The sequence below is a fragment of the Bos javanicus genome, chromosome 17, assembly GCF_032452875.1.
Source record: "Bos javanicus breed banteng chromosome 17, ARS-OSU_banteng_1.0, whole genome shotgun sequence".
Classification (NCBI taxonomy): domain Eukaryota; kingdom Metazoa; phylum Chordata; class Mammalia; order Artiodactyla; family Bovidae; genus Bos; species Bos javanicus.
Genome location: NC_083884.1, coordinates 65,691,476 through 65,709,299, shown reverse-complemented (window position 1 = coordinate 65,709,299; position 17,824 = coordinate 65,691,476). Strand labels below are relative to the sequence as shown.

The window sequence follows — 17,824 nt, the reverse complement described above, 5'->3', positions numbered from 1 at the left end:
ACAACAATACGACAAAACAGCACACTCCGGGTAGGGGGGTTGGGGTGGGGATGGCCTGTTAAGAGTTTATGAGGGAAAGTCCCAAGTACATCAGAGCACAGAGTGTACATACCATGGTGATAACGCAGTGGAGGGAAGGCTGACATCAAAATATTTTGATAAAAAAAAAAAAAAAGCACTGTAAAGGCCCAGTTGTGGCAGGCAGTTTTTTGAAATTTGTAAAGCATTTACCATAACCTAAATTTGTAGTCTTTGCAGACTTGTGCACACATATTCCAGTTTCAGAACAGTTTTGCAAATCACACACAAACAAAAGAGACAAAAAAAAAATCATACAAAGAAAAAGAGAGGAAGCTTTTTAATTAAGAGATTGCAATTACAAATGTTCTGCATTAGAATGTAATACATCTCTGGCTATAGTTAAAAAAAAATTCTTTAGGAGATGTATTTTTCTGTGCTTTAGATCAGATATAACTAGTAGGATGAACACTTTTAAAAAATATTTTTAAGTTTAAAAAAAAAATGAGTCAAAATGTGGTCTGACCATACAATAGAATATTATTTGGCCCTAAAAAGGAATGGAGTCCTGATATACATGACAACATGAGTGAACCCTGAAAATACTGAGCGAAAGAAGTCAGCACAAACACCACATACGGCATGATTCCATTCATATGAAATGTTCAAAATAGGCAAATCCACAGAAACATAAAGTAGATTACCAGGGACTGGGGTAATCGGAAGGAAATGGAGAATGACTGATAATGGGTACAAAATTCCTTTTTAGTGATCATACAAATGTACTCAAATTGTGGTGAAGGTTGCAGAGCTCTGTGAATATACTAAAAGCCACTGGACTGTATACTTTCTTAATTTATTTCACTTAATGTTTTTATTAAAGTATAATTGACATACATTATTAGTTTTATGCATATATATTGCAAAATGATCACCACAATAAATCTAATTAACATCTGTCACCATACATAAAGTTTTCTTTTTCTTATGATGAGAACTTTTTAAGATCAACTCTCAGCAACTTTCAAATATGCAATACAGTATTATCATTAACTATGGTCACCACAGTGTACATTGTATCCCCAGGACTTATTTCTTAAATGGAAGTTTGTACCTTTTAAATAGCCATTTCAACCCCAGCCTCCGCCCCATGTTGGCAACCACCAACCTGCTCTTTGCATCTATGAACTGGAGGTGTTGTTTATGTTTTGGCTTTTTTTATTGTTGTTGTTTTAGATTATACATATAAATGAGAGCATATGGTATTTGTCTTTCTCTAATTCCAGCTAGCATAATGCCCTTGATCCATCCATGTTGTCACAAATGGCAAGATTTCACTCTTTTTTATGACTGAGTAATATTCCATTGTATGCTTCCCAGGTGGCTCTAGTGGTAAAGAACCCAGCTGCCAATGCAGGAGATGAAAAAGACACAGGTTTGATCCCAGGGTCGGGAAGGGAAGATCCCCTGGAGGAGGGCACGGCAACCCACTCCAGTATTCTTGCCTGAAGAATCACATGGACAGAGGAGCCTAGCGGGCTGCAGTCATGGGGTTGCAAAGAGTCAGAAATGACTGAAGCGACTTAGCACGCACACATACACAATATTCCACTGTATGTATGTGTGTGCATATACATATATATACCACCACTTCTTTATCCATTCATTCGTCAGTAGACACTTAGACTGCTTCCATGACTGGAGTTAGGAATAATGCTGTGATCAATATGATGGGCAGATATCTTTTCAAGATAGTGTTTTCATTTTCTTCGGATGAATACCCAGAACTGGAGTTGCTGGATCCATTTTTAATTGTAATTTGAACTGTACGCTTTAAATGGATGATCATATGGTATGTGGATTGTATCTCAATAAAGCTCTTATTTTAAAAAAGTGAGTAAAGTTTAAGAAAAACATTAACTGAGAAACAGTCCCAGGTAGTACATAAAGATGAAAAATTTTCAAGGTATATAAGAATGACTGGAGTTTGGGGAACAGAACTGATGCATTAAATCATCAAAACACAGGCTCTATGTGGGCTCAAATTCCACCTCCTGAGGGACCATCAGCGAGGGACTTGACCTCTCCAGACCTCAGTTTCCTCATCTGGAAAATGGGAACAAGAATTCCTGCCTCTCTGAGTCACCATGAGAGTACAACGGGTTAGCACAGTGTCTGGCATATCCTAGCGGGTTGATGGAAGAATCAATGAGGGACCAGATCTTTTGGGTGGTTCTGACCATAGGATCATGAGCACTGGGTCCCAAATTCAGATCTCTCATGAGTACCATTTTCTGAATAGGTGAAGTGAGATAAAACATGTAAAGCATTTAGCAAGTCCTCAATAAACATTGTTATTTTCACGGTTGTTAAATCATTGTGCTATTGCCTGGGTGGTAATATTTTGGATGGTTTTTATTTTTTGCTTGTGTTCTACAATGATTCTGTCTTGCTTTGGTACTGAGAGAACCACCCAAAGAATTATATTTAGTACGCAGCATCTTTCTGTAGTATGATCTTGGATTTCAGATAGAAGGGAAACCCAGCTGGGGTCCTGGCCTGTTCCAGCCGCCCACTCTACCCCCTCCACTCACACTAGACACACGAGAACTTCAGAGTCCCCAGAGCCGCTCTGCCTCTGCAATCACTGTTACAGGAAACCCCCATCCCCAAACCAAACCAGCTGTGGAGGAAGATTCCAGCCATAGCCCAAGCCAGCAGCCCAGAGGACCAGTGATCCTCCCAACACCTTGCCTCCATGATCCACTCCCTAAAAATACAGTTTCTGGGGGCAAATTTCGTACCGTCCCCCAACAACAACAGCCAGACTGATTACCTCCAAATTTGGGAGAGATATTTGGGATGTACCGTATTGTGGGTACAACATTCAGTCCGGAGGATCCCAGCAGAACCCCCAAGACGTGGAGGCCACCCTTCAGAGCAGCTGAAGTGGATAAACAGAGCCTGGAGGACCGCCGAAGGGGGACCAGGCGTGGCAACTTGGCATGGCACTGAAGTGGAAACGGATGAGGAAAACCTGGTTTTCAAGATCGGCCCCAGAAGAACACTCAACGGGGCAGACGCTCCAGATTACAGACCTTGGCGAGGGAGCAGCCTCTTGTCCAACGGCTGCGTGTAGCGCCAACAAGACTAATCCTAATAATCACTGAGGCTGCCTATTACTGATCACTGACTCAGTGAGCCTGTTTCATCACAGGCTCAGACGTGTGAAGCCATGTTAAACATACTGCAGAGCGGCGTGGAATCAGACAGCAAGACAACAGCATTAATAATAGCAATGACAAGGACTTCCCTGGTGGCCCAATGGTTAAGAATCTGCCTCCCAATGCCAGCAACATGGGTTCTGTCCCTGGACAGGAATTAGGATCCCAAGTGCCATAGGGCAACTAAACCCATGCACCACAAACTACTGAGCCCAAGCACTCTAGATCCCACGTTCCAGAACAAGAGAAGCCACTGCAGCTAGAAGCCCGCACACAACTAGAGTAACCCTTGCTCACCCCAGCTAGAGAAAGCCCACGCACAGCAACAAAGACCCAGCACAGCCAAACCAAAATCCATACAGTTTAAAAAATAATGATGATCATGGCAATGACAATTCATGACTGGGAAGTAATGCATGTATATATATACATACATACATACACACACACACAACACATCTTTATGCATTCATTCATCAGTAGACACTTAGATCGCGTCCATATCCTGGCGAGTATACTCAGCATAGCGTCTGGCTCCGTGTCGTCTTAAATGTACTAGATGACGATAAAGAGGAAGAGGCGGCGGCACTGACTGTGGGCCCAGCTGTGCTCGGACCTCCACTCATCACAGAACCACCACCCTCCCAGGTGAGACTACTGTCAGCCCCAGTTAACAGAGCAGGAGGGGCTTCCCAGGTGGCTCAGTGGTGAAGAATCCGCCGGGCAAGTAGGAGAAGCGGGTTCGATTCCTGGGTCCAGAAGATCCCCCGGAGGAGGAAATGGCAACCCACTCCAGTATTCTTGCCTAGAGAACCCCATGGACAGAGAAGCCTGGCGGGCTACGGTCCACGGGATCGCAGAGTCCGACACGACTGAGCGCGCGCGCGCACGCACGCACGCAGAGACTGCAGGCCGATGAGGCTGTTTAACTCCCCCGTGGTCACTGAGCTAACCCCCATGGACATCACCAACCCCAACTCACCTCTGAAAGCCAGGCTCTGCTAACTGTCCTGCCTGACGGCTCTCCAAGCCCCTTCCTCTCCCGGGCCCTCAGGGTCCCCAGTGGTTTCAGGCCTGCTTAGAGGGGGCCAGCCGACCCTGTCCCTCTTCCCAGGTGTGGGTGAGCCCATCCTTCTGAAATCCCTGCTGCTGCCAAGGGAAGAGGAAGAAGGGTTCTCGCTGAGCTCATTTACAGGGGCCGCCTCCAGCCTGATGGGAATGGCCAGAGGCTTTAATCTGGACAAACGCCCAGGCCTCAGTGGGGACAGGAAGCATCCCTGAGCGATAAAGATCAGGACCGGCTTGTGAGCGTGCCTGGGTGCTTTGTGTCGGTCAAACCAGCTGGCCCAACCCCCCTTCTCTCCAGCCCCCACCACGGGCCCTGCCTGGAGGAGGTGGTCAGGGTGTTCCCCCAAGCCTAAGGTCCAAACCCACCAGTTACAGATGACAGCATTGTTAGAAAGGGCCTCAGCCCTCAAAATGAGAATAAATACCCATTCATATAAAACAGTAGTAGCTCATAAACATTTGCTGTATCCCAGGCATGTCACTAAGCAGTTCACAGACAGCGGCTCATTTGACCCTCACAGCCATCTTATTTCACAAAGAAACTGGGGCTCAGAGAGGGAAAGTGACCTGCCCAAGGTCACACAGCTAGGAGGTTCCAGAGCCAAGATCTGAATCCAAGCCACCGGATAAGGAAGCCCACATTCTCAGTCTACCATGCGGTGCTGATGTCTCTCCATCACACATTCAAATGCGAGAGTCTAAAACTCACACTGAAAAAGATGAGCCCTGGTTATCTTTCGAATGTGGGATTATATGAGTGCTTACCTCTTTTTTATCTGTATTTCTAAATATTTGACGATGAGCACGTGTTATTGCTGAGTACTACCAAGCCCAGCTGAGCACTACTACAATAAGTACTACTAAATGTATTGTAGTAAAGATAAAGAGAATAAAAATGATGAATTTGGAAAATGAACTGAGAGCTACCCAGTGGAGCACTGAACAGTTACCTTGCCACCACCTCAAGGCGGCACAGTTGGTAAAGAATCTGCCTGCCAGCGCAGGAGGTACAAGAGACTCAGGTTTGATCCCTGTGTTGGGAAGGTCCCCTGGAGGAGGAAATGGCAACCCACTCCAGTATTTCTGCCTGGACAATTCCATGGACAGAGGGGCCTGTCCTGGTAGGCTACAGTCCATGGGGTCGCAGAGAGTCGGACACGACTGAACAGGCACGTGCTTGCGTTAAGGCAGAAGGGCCGGCCAAGGGTAAATAGTAAAGGTAAAGAACCCCAGAGAGATGCACGCACACAGTGGGGGCTTTACCTAATATCACCACCCGCTCCAACAGACTGGCCGTTCACCCCAAAGGTCACCCACAGGACCTCGCTGGGAGCTCCTGGCCAGGCTGAAGGGCAGGCATTGGCACCCCACTCCATGGGTGTGGACACCAGGGCAGAGAGGGGATGCCATGGGACAAAACAGAGGCAGGAGGTGACCCTGGGGCAGCGCGGCTCCCAACCAAGCAATGTCATCCTGGTGGGCTGATGCCTCGGCACGGGAACTGGGTGACACCCTGAAAGCCCCCGAGGTTGCCCAGCTGCACTGACTAAAGCCAGGGCAGATGGCTCACACTGGCTCTGTCGGGTCAGCCAGCATTCTGGGCATTCCAACGATTCCTCCAGAGCTTTTTGCTGTCCCCCCTTCCCCCACCCCATCCCCTCCTTTTAATGAAGGAAGGCAGAGGGACTGTGATGAAGGCATCCGGAGAGAGGCGACGCTTGGACGTCTTATCGCCTCCTCCCTGCAGTGAAATCTGACGATGACCAGGCACGCGGCACCTCTCCAGGAAGGAGGTGGTCTGCTGGTTGCCAAAGTTCCCGTCTCATCCAAGTCTGAGCGTGTCAAGGGAAACGGTTTTGCTTCAAGGCTGCCAGAAGGTGGGGCCGGGAGAACACGATCCCCACCCTGGTGCCCTCATGGGCCCCACGCCTCCCATCACAGCGCTGGGCACAAGGCTCCCCACCAACCCCCGGCAATCTCTCTCCTCCGGGAGGGCAGAAGCTGTGTCCCAGGCCGCTCTGACACCCAGGAACCAGCCCAGGCCCTGGTACACAGTAGGTCCTTAATAACAAAGATGAAAATGACCAGCTATCTCAAGGGAGGACAGGGATCTTCTGGCCTGGAAGTTCTGAAAGGAGAGATGCTGTTTCCAACACAGTTCTGGGGGGAGGTGGGAAGACCCACTGCATTGAGTAAGGGGTGGTGGATTTCCAGGAGGCAGACCTGAGTGCAGATTCAGCCTTTGCCACCTCTTGCCTCAAGCTACATGACCTTGAGGAAGGCTTTAGGTCTCTGGGGCTCAGTTTTCTTATCTGTACAAGGGGTTTAGTAACACCACCTCCAAGTCATTCTGAGGACTGACAGGCAGACAGACATGTAACACTTCCCTAGCAAAGGAGTTATAGCACACGGTAAGTCTCCAACCAACGGTGGTTTTTCCGGGGTCCTACTGGTCCCATCACTTCATGGCAAATAGAAGGGGAAAATGTGGAAACAGTGTCAGATTTCATTTCCTTGGGCTCCAAAATCAATGTGAACAGTGACTGCAGCCATGAAATTAAAAGATGCTTGCTTCTTGGAAGAACAGCTATGGCAAACTTAGTGTATTAAAAAGCAAAGACATCACTTTGCTAACAAAAGTCTGTCAAAGCTATGGTTTTTCCCATAAAGAAGGCTGAGTGCCGAAGAATTGACGCTCTCAAACTGTGGTGCTGGAGAAGACTCTTGAGAGTCCCTTGAACAGCATGGAGGTCAAACCAGTCAATCTGAAAGGAAATCAACCCTGAGTATTCTTTGGAAGGACTGATGCTGCAGCTGAAGCTCCAATACTTTGGCCACCTGATGCAAAGAGCCAACTCACTGGAAAAAGACCCTGATGCTGGGAACGATTGAGGGCAGGAGGAGAAGGGGGCAACAGAGGATGAGATGGTTGGATGGCATCACTGACTGAATGGACATGAGTCTGAGCAAACTGAGGGACACAGTGAAGGTCGGGAAAGCCTGGTGTGCTTCAGGTAAAGGTCTGGTTTTGATTCTTCCCACAAGGTGCAGCAGGAATAAGAGGCTCTGGGATTCATTCATCCAGTTCTTCCCTCCTCCTGTGAAAAAGACCCAGAGATGGGAAGGGGCTTACCCAAGGACATACAGGAGGGAAGCGGGTGCTAGCACTCTGGGGGCCTGACGAGGACGCAGAGCTCACTCTAATATATTCCGTGCTCTCTCCCAGGGCCCCGGACCCCTTCTCGTGCCAGACGCGGCCCCCTGGCCAGCAGGTAATCCATTCTAGAAACAAGACTGGAGCTTTCTAGGGCTGGGGCCCACAGCGAAAGGGAGAGGGCAAATTGGGGCAGCATCCCAGGTCAAGGGCCCTAGGAGTTCCTCGACCCAGTCACTCCCCGGCCCCGTCCAGGGCACTGGGCAGGGCTCGGCAGGCACTGCGCCCACCGGGGCCAGGCTCCATGCCCGGATAGGGGGGCAGCGGAGTTCCTGGAGTGGCCTCGGTGTACCCAACGCACCGACTGGCCTCTCCACCCCCGGGGGCCCCGCACACCCCACATTTCCTTCCCCCAGCAGTGCCTCACCATGCCGTGGGTAAACAGGACGGCCCCCAGAAAGGGCTCTGGTCACTAAGGAAGCAAAATAAAAAGAAAAGAAACATCAACACAGAGCCGGCTGGGAGCTGCAGCCCTGACCTGGAGCCTTTGAAAGTACGGCTGTGGCACTGCCAAGGAGATACACATGCGAAGGGGCTCTCACTAGCCGGGAGCTCTGGGTGAGGAGGTTCACCTCGCCGGAACTCAGTTTCCTCAACTGTAAAACAGGAACACCAGCACCGAGAACGGACCGGATAAAACAACGCACGAGGGACTAGAGTATAAGAAGCCGTCCATCAATGCTAATTATTATTTTGACTTACTGCTATTTCTGCTACTACAAACAGGGAAGATTTATATAGCGATTCAAAAACTCATTCCTTGGCATAACTTACACACAGATTTTACAAACTCTTATCTTTTTATGGGGCGGGGCCCCTAGAGCCAGACATCCTGGAATGTGAAGTCAAGTGGGCCTTAGAAAGCATCACTACAAACAAAGCTAGTGGAGGTGATAGAATTCCAGTTGAGCTATTCCAAATCCTGAAAGATGATGCTGTGAAAGTGCTGCACTCAATATGCCAGCAAATTTGGAAAACTCAGCAGTGGCCACAGGACTGGAAAAGGTCAGTTTTCATTCCAATCCCAAAGAAAGGCAATGCCAAAGAATGCTCAAACTACTGCACAATTGCACTCATCTCACACGCTAGTAAAGTAACGCTCAAAATTCTCCAAGCCAGTCTTCAGCAATACGTGAACCATGAACTTCCTGATGTTCAAGCTGGTTTTAGAAAAGGCAGAGGAACCAGAGATCAAATTGCCAACATCTGCTGGATCATGGAAAAAGCAAGAGAGTTCCAGAAAAATATCTATTTCTGCTTTCTTGACTATGCCAAAGCCTTTGACTGTGTGGATCACAATAAACTGTGGAAAATTCTGAAAGAGATGGGAATACCAGACCACCTGATCTGCCTCTTGAGAAATTTGTATGCAGGTCAGGAAGCAACAGTTAGAACTGGACATGGAACAACAGACTGGTTCCAAATAGGAAAAGGAGTATGTCAAGGCTGTATATTGTCACCCTGCTTATTTAACTTATATGCAGAGTACATCATGAGAAACGCTGGGCTGGAAGAAACACAAGCTGGAAGCAAGATTGCCGGGAGAAATATCAATAACCTCAGGTATGCAGATGACACCACCCTTATGGCAGAAAGTGAAGAGGAACTAAAAAGCCTCTTGATGAAGGTGAAAGTGGAGAGTGAAAAAGCTGGCTTAAAGCTCAACATTCAGAAAACGAAGATCATGGCATCCGGTCCCATCACTTCATGGGAAATAGATGGGGAAACAGTGGAAACAGTGTCAGACTTTATTTTTCTGGGCTCCAAAATCACTACAGATGGTGACTGCAGCCATGAAATTAAAAGACGCTTACTCCTTGGAAGGAAAGTTATGACCAACCTAGATAGCATACTCAAAAGCAGAGACGTTACTTTGCCAACAAAGGTTCGTCTAGTCAAGGCTATGGTTTTTCCAGTGGTCACGTATGGATGTGAGAGTTGGACTGTGAAGAAGGCTGAGCACCGAAGAATTGATGCTTTTGAACTGTGGTGTTGGAGAAGACTCTTGAGAGTCCCTTGGACTGCAAGGAGATCCAACCAGTCCATTCTGCAGGAGATCAGCCCTGGGATTTCTTTGGAGGGAATGATGCTAAAGCTGAAACTCCAGTACTTTGGCCACCTCATGCGAAGAGTTGACTCATTGGAAAAGACTCTGATGCTGGGAGGGATTGGGGGCAAGAGGAGAAGGGGATGACAGAGGATGAGATGGCTGGATGGCATCACTGACTCAATGGACGTGAGTCTGAGTGAACTCCGGGAGTTGGTGATGGACAGGGAGGCCTGGCGTGCTGCGATTCACGGGGTCTCAAAGAGTCTGACACTGAGCGACTGATCTGATCTGATCTGATGTGTACAGTTACCTCACCTCACCCCACAACCACCCCACGGGGTAAATCTTAGCGTCTTCTTTCTGTAGAAGAGGACTGAGGCTCAGAGAGGAAAAGTCGTTTGCCCAAAGTCACACAGAAATGGCATAGCAGAGGTGGGACAGAACACTGGCATTGCCCGCTTGATCTCCAGGGCGGCCACAGGGGAGGGACGCAGGGCACAGGGGCTGAGACAGGCTGCCAAGGATCAGCACCGCCTCTTCCCAGCAGTGGCCTTGGGCATGGGACTCCCTCTCCGAGCCTCAGTGGTCCCACCTGTAATGTGGGGACATGAGAATCAAATAAAACAGTCATGAGCACCGTGCCTGGGATGGAATGAGCAGTCTCTACCTGACCTTCTTCTACTCTAAGTAACACTTAATGTTCTCAAAAGCCAGGTCTCCGCAGACGGAGGAACGGCAGGCTCAGGCGTCTCCCCCAAACCTCTAGGGGTCCAGGGGCCAGGGCAGAGGCCGCCAGGTACACACTGGGCAAAGACTGTCCTCTCTCACCTTCAGGGACACCGTGGCCCATCTGAGACCCACTGCACAGATGCGGAAATGCTCAGAGAGGTGAAGCGACCTACGCAGGGCCACACAGCACTCCCACTCCAGACTTTCCCTCTGGAAATCCAGCTCCAACATCCAGCAGATCCCATCTTCCCCACGGCCAGCACAGGCTTTGCCAAGTGACAGGTATGAGATAAACATTCACTGAATGAACACGTGACTTCTAACCCTGCATCTAGCCCCGGTGGCCTCTGGCCGATCCTCGTAGCCACGGGCTCCCTGAAACCCGCTAATAGCCTTCCCAATGGAGCAGTGTGAATACACCTTAAGCACAGAGCATCCGAGACCCTCCACGGCCAGAGTGGGCTGGTCAAGGCTTGCCCTGGGGACAGAGAGTCCTGTAAACAGTGATCTATTAACAGACAACCCTCCAGCTAGAGCAGAAGGGGAAACACACTGAAGCAGGGGTCTTGAGTCATTCCTTTCCCCAAGGCCCTGGAGCTCCAAGAACCAGAAGTTAACCTCAACCAGACCAGTATCATAAATAATAATGATGACAACATTAGCTAACACACAAACATTCATTACAGGGCACTATGTACTTTGCATATATTTTTTTAAACTGATGTATAGTTGATTTATAATGTGCTTGGTTTCAGGTGTACAGCACAGTGATTTAGTTATATATATATATAGTTTATAGATTTAGTTGTATTTCAGATTCTTTTCCCTTATAGGTTATTACAAAATATTTAGTTCCTTGTGCTGTACAGTAGGTCCTTATTAGTCATCTATTTTACATATAGTCATGTGTATCTGTGAATCTCAAACTACTAATTGATCCCTCCCCCATCTCTTTTCCCGTTGGTAACCATACATTTGTTTTCTATGTTTTCGGGTGTATTTCTGCTTTATACATAAGTTCATTTAATCTTTTTTTTAGGTAGGGCATTATGTATTAACTCATCTAATGCTCATCCATCTCAGGAGGCAGGCACCACTGTTACTCCCATTTTACAGATGAGGAAACTGAGGCACCAGGAGGTTAACTACTTTGCCCAAAGTCACACAGCGGGAGAATAATGGAGCTGTGGTCTGAACGCAAGCAGTCTGGATCTTGATTCTCTGCAATGTTCCCAAGAGATGTTGCTGCTGCTGCAGCTGCTAAGTCGCTTCAGTCGTGTCCGACTCTGTGCGACCCCATAGACGGCAGCCCACCAGGCTCCCCCATCCCTGGGATTCTCCAGGCAAGAATACTGGAGTGGGTTGCCATTTCCTTCTCCAATGCATGAAAGTGAAAAGTGAAAGTGAAGTCGCTCAGTCGTGTCCGACTCCTAGCGACCCCATGGACTGCAGCCCACCAGCCTCCTCCGTCCATGGGATTTTCCAGGCAAGAGTACTGGAGTGGGGTGCCATTGCCTTCTCCGAAGAGATGTTCAGATCAGATCAGATCAAATCAGTCACTCAGTCGTGTCTGACTCTTTGCAACTCCATGAATCGTAGCACGCCAGGCCTCCCTGTCCATCACCAACTCCCAGAGTTCATATCTAATTCTGTAACCAACTTTAAGTGTTGCAGAACTCCTCACTCTAACCCAGTCAGGAACCCCCACCCCAACTGCACACTCACAGGATCATTTATTTGTCATCTGCTTGTTGCCAAGTGTTTCACAGACCTTATTGCTAATGGTCACAAGCACCCTGTGTCCATTTTACAAACAGGAAAGACCGACATCCTAAATATCTTTTATTGCAACTGTTCCCCATCCTGGAATCTGTCCTCTTATCGAGTGCAACAGGTATGCAAAGACACATGACCAGGGATGTTAACTGTGACACTGGGTGTCACAGCAAGATAACAGACCACTCAGAATGCCCAGCAGCAGGGCATCTGCTCAGTAACCAACAGCACCTTTCTGCCTTGGCGCATTGTTCAGTTTTTCAAAAGAGTACAGTAAGTCAGCTCAGTCTAATATGGGTTCAGATCTACGTTTAACTTCTGTGTGAAATTCTTTGACTTATGATTGCTGTTGCTCATCTGTTTATTCCACAACTATTCACCAAGGAAATAGCAGTGAAGACAGATAGGGTTTTCCACCTTCTTGGAGGGCTGTCTAGAGGGACAAGAAGCAATACCAACTCCACTGCAACCACCACAAGGAATAAGAATAATGATACCAACCAACACACACTGAGCACTGACCATGTGCCTTCTCCTTCCCTCCTCACAGCAACCCCCAGAGGCGAGACCCGCTATCATCCCACTGACCAATGAGCAAGGGGCTTCCCTGGTGGCTCGGTGGTTGAAAAAAAACCCCATCTACCAATGCAGGAGACACAGGTTCAATCCCTGGGTCAGGAAGATCCCCTGGAGAAGGAAATGGCACACGCTCCAGTATCCTTGCCTGGAGAATCCCATGGACAGAGGAACCTAGCGGGCTACAGTCCATGGGGTTGCAAAGAGCAGGACATGGCTTGGTGACCATGTAACAGCAAAACCAAAGAGGAAACTTCAGCTCAGAGAGATTAAGTCACCTGCCCAAGGTCACAGAGCTGATAAGTGGCAGAACCAAGATGCAACTCTTTCCATCTGGCTCCAGAATAGACCAAAAAAAAAAATTTTTAATAGTTAAGAGTGTGATAAGGGCTTGGAAGGAAGTAAACAGAGCATACGGACGTGGAAAGTTTCTGGACAGTCAAGGGAAACTGCTGACTGCATTATCTCTGAGGAGTGGGACTGGGGGTCTTGGGTGGGATTTTATTTTACTTTACATAAAATCATTTTGCCATCTTTGAAGTGTTTGGCATGTTACGTGTTATTTTCACAATAATACACATATATTATTATTATTATTATTATTTTGGTTGTGTTGCAGAGAACACAGGATCTTAGTTCTTGGACCAGGGATCCAACCCTTGCCGCCTGTAGTAGAACCACTGGACTCTATGGAGTGAGTCTTAACCAGGGAAGTCTTTATATATATTATTATAGGAATAACATGATGTATGTCATCACATATAACATTATATATATTATTATACTGTGTGTGTGTGTGTGTGTGTGTGTGTGTGTGTGTGTATCTCTTCTGACTCAGTGATGTAAACATCCAAAGAGCAGGCTTTGGGGACGTCTTTTATATTCTCAGTGGAGATAAGATTCAAAGGTCACTCAACTGAGCAATCAGCAAATGCAATGGTGATAACTACTTCCCAGAAGTCAATCCAGAGTCATTTCCATATTTGTGGCACTTTGACTTCCCCCTCCCTTCCTCCCATTGGGTGGACCAGATTTCTGCAGAGTGAATTCCTAAGGGCAGGGGCTCTTTTGAATTGCCCACAGAAAATGCTCAATAAAATATCCATCACATTGAAGGGGAAAAAAAATGTGTGTGTGTCTATCCCTCAATTCAAAGTTTTTGAGCTTCCTTGTAAGTGACAGGAGTTTGAGTAGTGGGCTTGGGCAGTAGGACTCCTTGAAGCCTTGGTTTGATAAACTGCAGAATCAAGGGTCCCAGAAGTAGCATCCCCTGGGTCTGTTGTAAAGAATTTAGAAAAGAACAAAAGAGCTTCCCCAGCGCCCAGCACTTGTAAAGGGTCTGGTAAAAAGTGGTTGTTCTGATATGTTATGTGCTATCTCTAAGTTCTCTCCCCAGTTCTTCCTGGCCAGCTTCCTCCTTTCTGTCCCTGCCTCTTCCTGGAAGCCTCTCTGGGTTTACCCCTGCTGTGTCATGACCCAACCTCACCAACCTTCGTGTTTTCTCTGCTCAACCTCCCTGACTCCAAACACGCACAAATTGCAGGTGGGCAGTGGGTTCAAATCCCTGTTCTGCCACTGGGGGCTGGCAAAGGCCTTGCTGCCACACCACTGAGTCCTGAATCTGTAAATCGGGAAGAACAAGCCCTACCTCCTCCCATAGGAAGGTGGTGAGCGTTCCAGGGTGAAGTCCCGGGAGGACCTGGAAGTTTCATGACCCTCCCAGGGCAGGTGGACAACTGATGCACAGGAAGGTGTGCTGAATGGGATGAAACACAGACATTCAAAATATTTAGGCCACTTCCCCTGGGGGTTTCCTTCTCCAGACTGATTGCCTGGCCTCCAGAAAGGGTCTTCAACTGAGCAGCTCTCTAAACACGACACTGACCACTGTCTCTATCCAAGCTCAGTACCATCGTCACCCCTCACCTGGATTTTCTGAGCAGTCTCCAGCCTCCTGGCACACCCTCATCCAACCTCCCCAAGAGATGGGCAAGCTTCCCAAAACACACATCTGATGCCATCCTTCTCCCCCAGAGAAACTTCCACAGTGCTCCACTGCCCTGGAATAAAGTCCATATCCTTGGGAATAGCTGACCTGGCCCCTTCCAGCTTCTCCTGCCAACACCCCACACTCCCTCCTCTGTCCAGGCCTTTCTGTTCTCTTTACAGCGCACCATCCTCTCCCCACTGTAGACCAGCTCTCCAAGAAAGCTTCCCCGCCTTCCATCCCTCCCCAGGTCATAAGTCCTCAGCCCCTCCTCCCAGACAATTGCCTCTTTTCACATAGACTTTGCCCCTTAAAGGTGTGACCACTAGCCTTCTCTTTGACACACTGTCTTGAAATATTTCTTGAATGAATGAATGAATGCCCTTTTAAAACATTCCCTTTGGGGCTGTCTTTCTGAGTTGGTTAGAGATGTATTCTGGGGGTGCTGAGAGGGGAGAAAGGCTCAGGACAAGATAGTGGACTGTTCCATTCTCCTGCCAAGATCAGTCCTGAATAAAAACCAACCCCCAGGGCCTTCAAAACGGGTGGGGCACCTCCAGAATCTGGGGTGAGGGCTGTATGCCCAGCATCAAGAATCAGTACAGTTGTCTCTACAACTACAGGGCAAGTTGATTGCTCATACCTAGACTGCAAGCCAGAAGAACAGATCCTATATTGCTCTGGGTCTCGTCATTTCTAGTGTCCTCCACATAGTAAGTGCTCAGTACACACCCTAGTTGACCAAAGAGCCGCTCACGTACCTAGACACAGTATTGAATGAAACCCTGTACTTCTCTAGGATAATTGCACCCTTGTCAAGCATGCCAGTCCTTTCAAAAAGATTCCCCCTAAAACCATGAGGACCTCAACGAGTGTCTGCACAACTCCCTCTGGAACTGTCCCAGGGGTGAGATGTCAGTGTCTGGGGGTGAATGCATGTCTGCCCAGAAGCTCTGATGCATTAGCAAAGGAAAAGCTGGGCCAAAGGAGAAGTCTTGTCCAAATGGCCAGGTTACTGATTAGCCAAACCCTCAGAGCTTCTCTCTGCAAGGGGGATCAGAGGGGCAATTAAACCCCTTTGCAAGAAAGACCAAGTTAAATATCTCTCTAATCCTGCAGTTTAAAAAGACAGCAAGTTGAGTTTCTTGAACCTTCCTTCAGATACCCTAGGGGAGGCGGCAGGGGATGAGACAAGGGAGAGGAGAGGCCACAGAATGAGGGTGCACGAGTATTTACACAGCCCATACCTGCTTCACATCTTTTATACCTATTAATCCCGCCAGTTACCCAGAAAAGGGAGGACTGCGACCCCACCCCCACTCCATTGTGCCCCGAAGGGAGATCTGGGCTCAGAGATGTTAAGCGTTTTGTCCAAGGTCACAAAGAAGCTGCAAAGAAAAACCACTTTCTTTGTGCAACAGGTACAGTCCTTTCCTTTCCTAAAGGTAGTGGCAGTTCCTGCCTGGAGAAAGTTCAGTCCCGCGGGCAGGAAGCCCTGGCCACCCAGGTGGCGCGCGCAGGTCATACGCCCACGCCACTACGGACCCGCCACGGACCAGAGGAGAAGCAGGGTTTCGGGGCGCGGCGCCCCGGCTACGCGCCGGGTGCTTGCTAGGAGGGTGTGGAAAGGTCGGCCCCGGGTCGGGGGTCAACGCGCCGCTTCCCTTCCCCAGGGCCCCGCCTGTAGCCCTAGGCGGCGCCGCCAGCGGGGTGGGAGCCAGCCGAGCCTGCCGGGGAGCAGGGGGATTGAGCCTTAATCTCATCAGGGAGCCTCTGCCCTGGGAAGGCAAAGCGGAGGGGTGCGCAGGCCCGGTGGAGAGGGCGCGTCCGGAGCCCACGGGGCCCGGAGCGCCGCTCTTTCCACCGCCTCCGCTGCCAGCAGGATCCCTTCGCCTCCGGCTCCGCCTCGATCCGCACCCCCGCTTCCCAGTGTCCACCTCCTGGGCCTCCAACCCGCACGGTCGTCCAGATCCTAGCAGTCGCAGGCTGAGTAGCCCGGATCTCCAACGATCCCCCAGTTCCCGGCCACCAGGTCTCCTCTCGGAATCACTTCCAAGGCTCGGACCAGTGGGGGGCAGGGGAGAGGGATCAACTAGCTCCCAGTTTCCAATCACCGTCCACAGTCACCCGAGGCTGGGGACCCAATAGGACCCCGGGCCACCGGCGCCAGATCCACTCGGAATATCGACTCGCAGGTCCCCAGCCGAGTGGCGCGGGATCCACTGGCTGCCCAGTGCTGGATCTTCCCGCGGGCTCCACTCCCAAGTCTGGAGAGACAGACCTTCCGGCTCTCAAGTCGGGATGCCCCTTCCTCGGAGATCCAGAGCCCGGGGAGATCCACCAGGTCCCCACCTCTTTCCAGGCTAACTTTGTCAACTTTTCTCCGGGGGCCTCAGCGGAGCAGAAACTTGGCAGCCACCGCCGGCCACCGCCTCCTCTATCCCCTCACAGGCCGTGGACACGGGACTGATGGCCGGCCCCGATCCGCCGCGGCCGCCGCGCAACCTACCCTAGAGCCGCCGCCGCCTCCGGTCCGCGCCGCGCCGCCACCTGCCCGCAGCCCGCGGCACCTGCCTGCGCCTCCCGCGGCCCCGCGCAGCCTAGCCTGCTGGGGGCGGGGCCTCGGGCTGGGAAGCGCCCCCCGTCGCCATGGGAACCGCGGCCGGCGGCGCCTGCGCGGAGGGCCCCGGGGCGGAGCTCAGCCCGCGGACTTGAGCTCTCGCTTGGCGCCGGGATCGGGGGGACGGTCCGGCAGGTCAGAGGTCGCGAGTTTCCACCGAAACTCCTCCCGGAAGCGCTCCTGGCCCTAGAGCCCCGACCCTGCCTCGCCTGACTCAGAACATTTGTACATGATGCCTGCTTGCGTTGCCGGGGTTAGACCCCGGCTTTGGCCGGGAGTCACCCACAACACACACCGCGAACCGCCGCCGGGTCTGCGCCCGAGAGCCTAGTGCAGCCTGGGAGCTTGGGAGAGCCTCGCCCATTGAACCGTTTGGGCTACGGGCGCCCGGAGCGAGCCCGGTCTGTGCGTAGTGCTTGCGCCTCCTCGCGGCGAGCAGGGGACTCGCACCCGGGGCGGCTCATTTCCTCTGGAGTACCTACAGTGCGTATCATCCCTGCGGCCTTATGTTGAAGTGGGGGATGAAGGGTGAGCAGAATAGAGACTTTCTGGACAAGCTGAG

The 17,824-nt window shown here is 50.2% G+C and overlaps 1 protein-coding gene across 5 annotated transcripts in view; it reads right to left on the bottom strand.

Annotated features, from left to right (window-relative positions):
• KIAA1671 (KIAA1671 ortholog) overlaps positions 1 to 17,824 on the bottom strand; it is a 185,632-nt gene extending 167,808 nt beyond the window's left edge. For 3 of the 5 annotated variants that reach the window (XM_061385170.1, XM_061385171.1, XM_061385174.1), the window contains exon 1: positions 17,152 to 17,824. The gene's annotated coding sequence lies outside the window, so the exon portion shown is untranslated. Of the gene's footprint in view, positions 1 to 4,224; positions 5,961 to 17,151 lie in introns of those variants that run through there. The other 2 variants (XM_061385173.1, XM_061385175.1) reach the window with 1 other exon arrangement.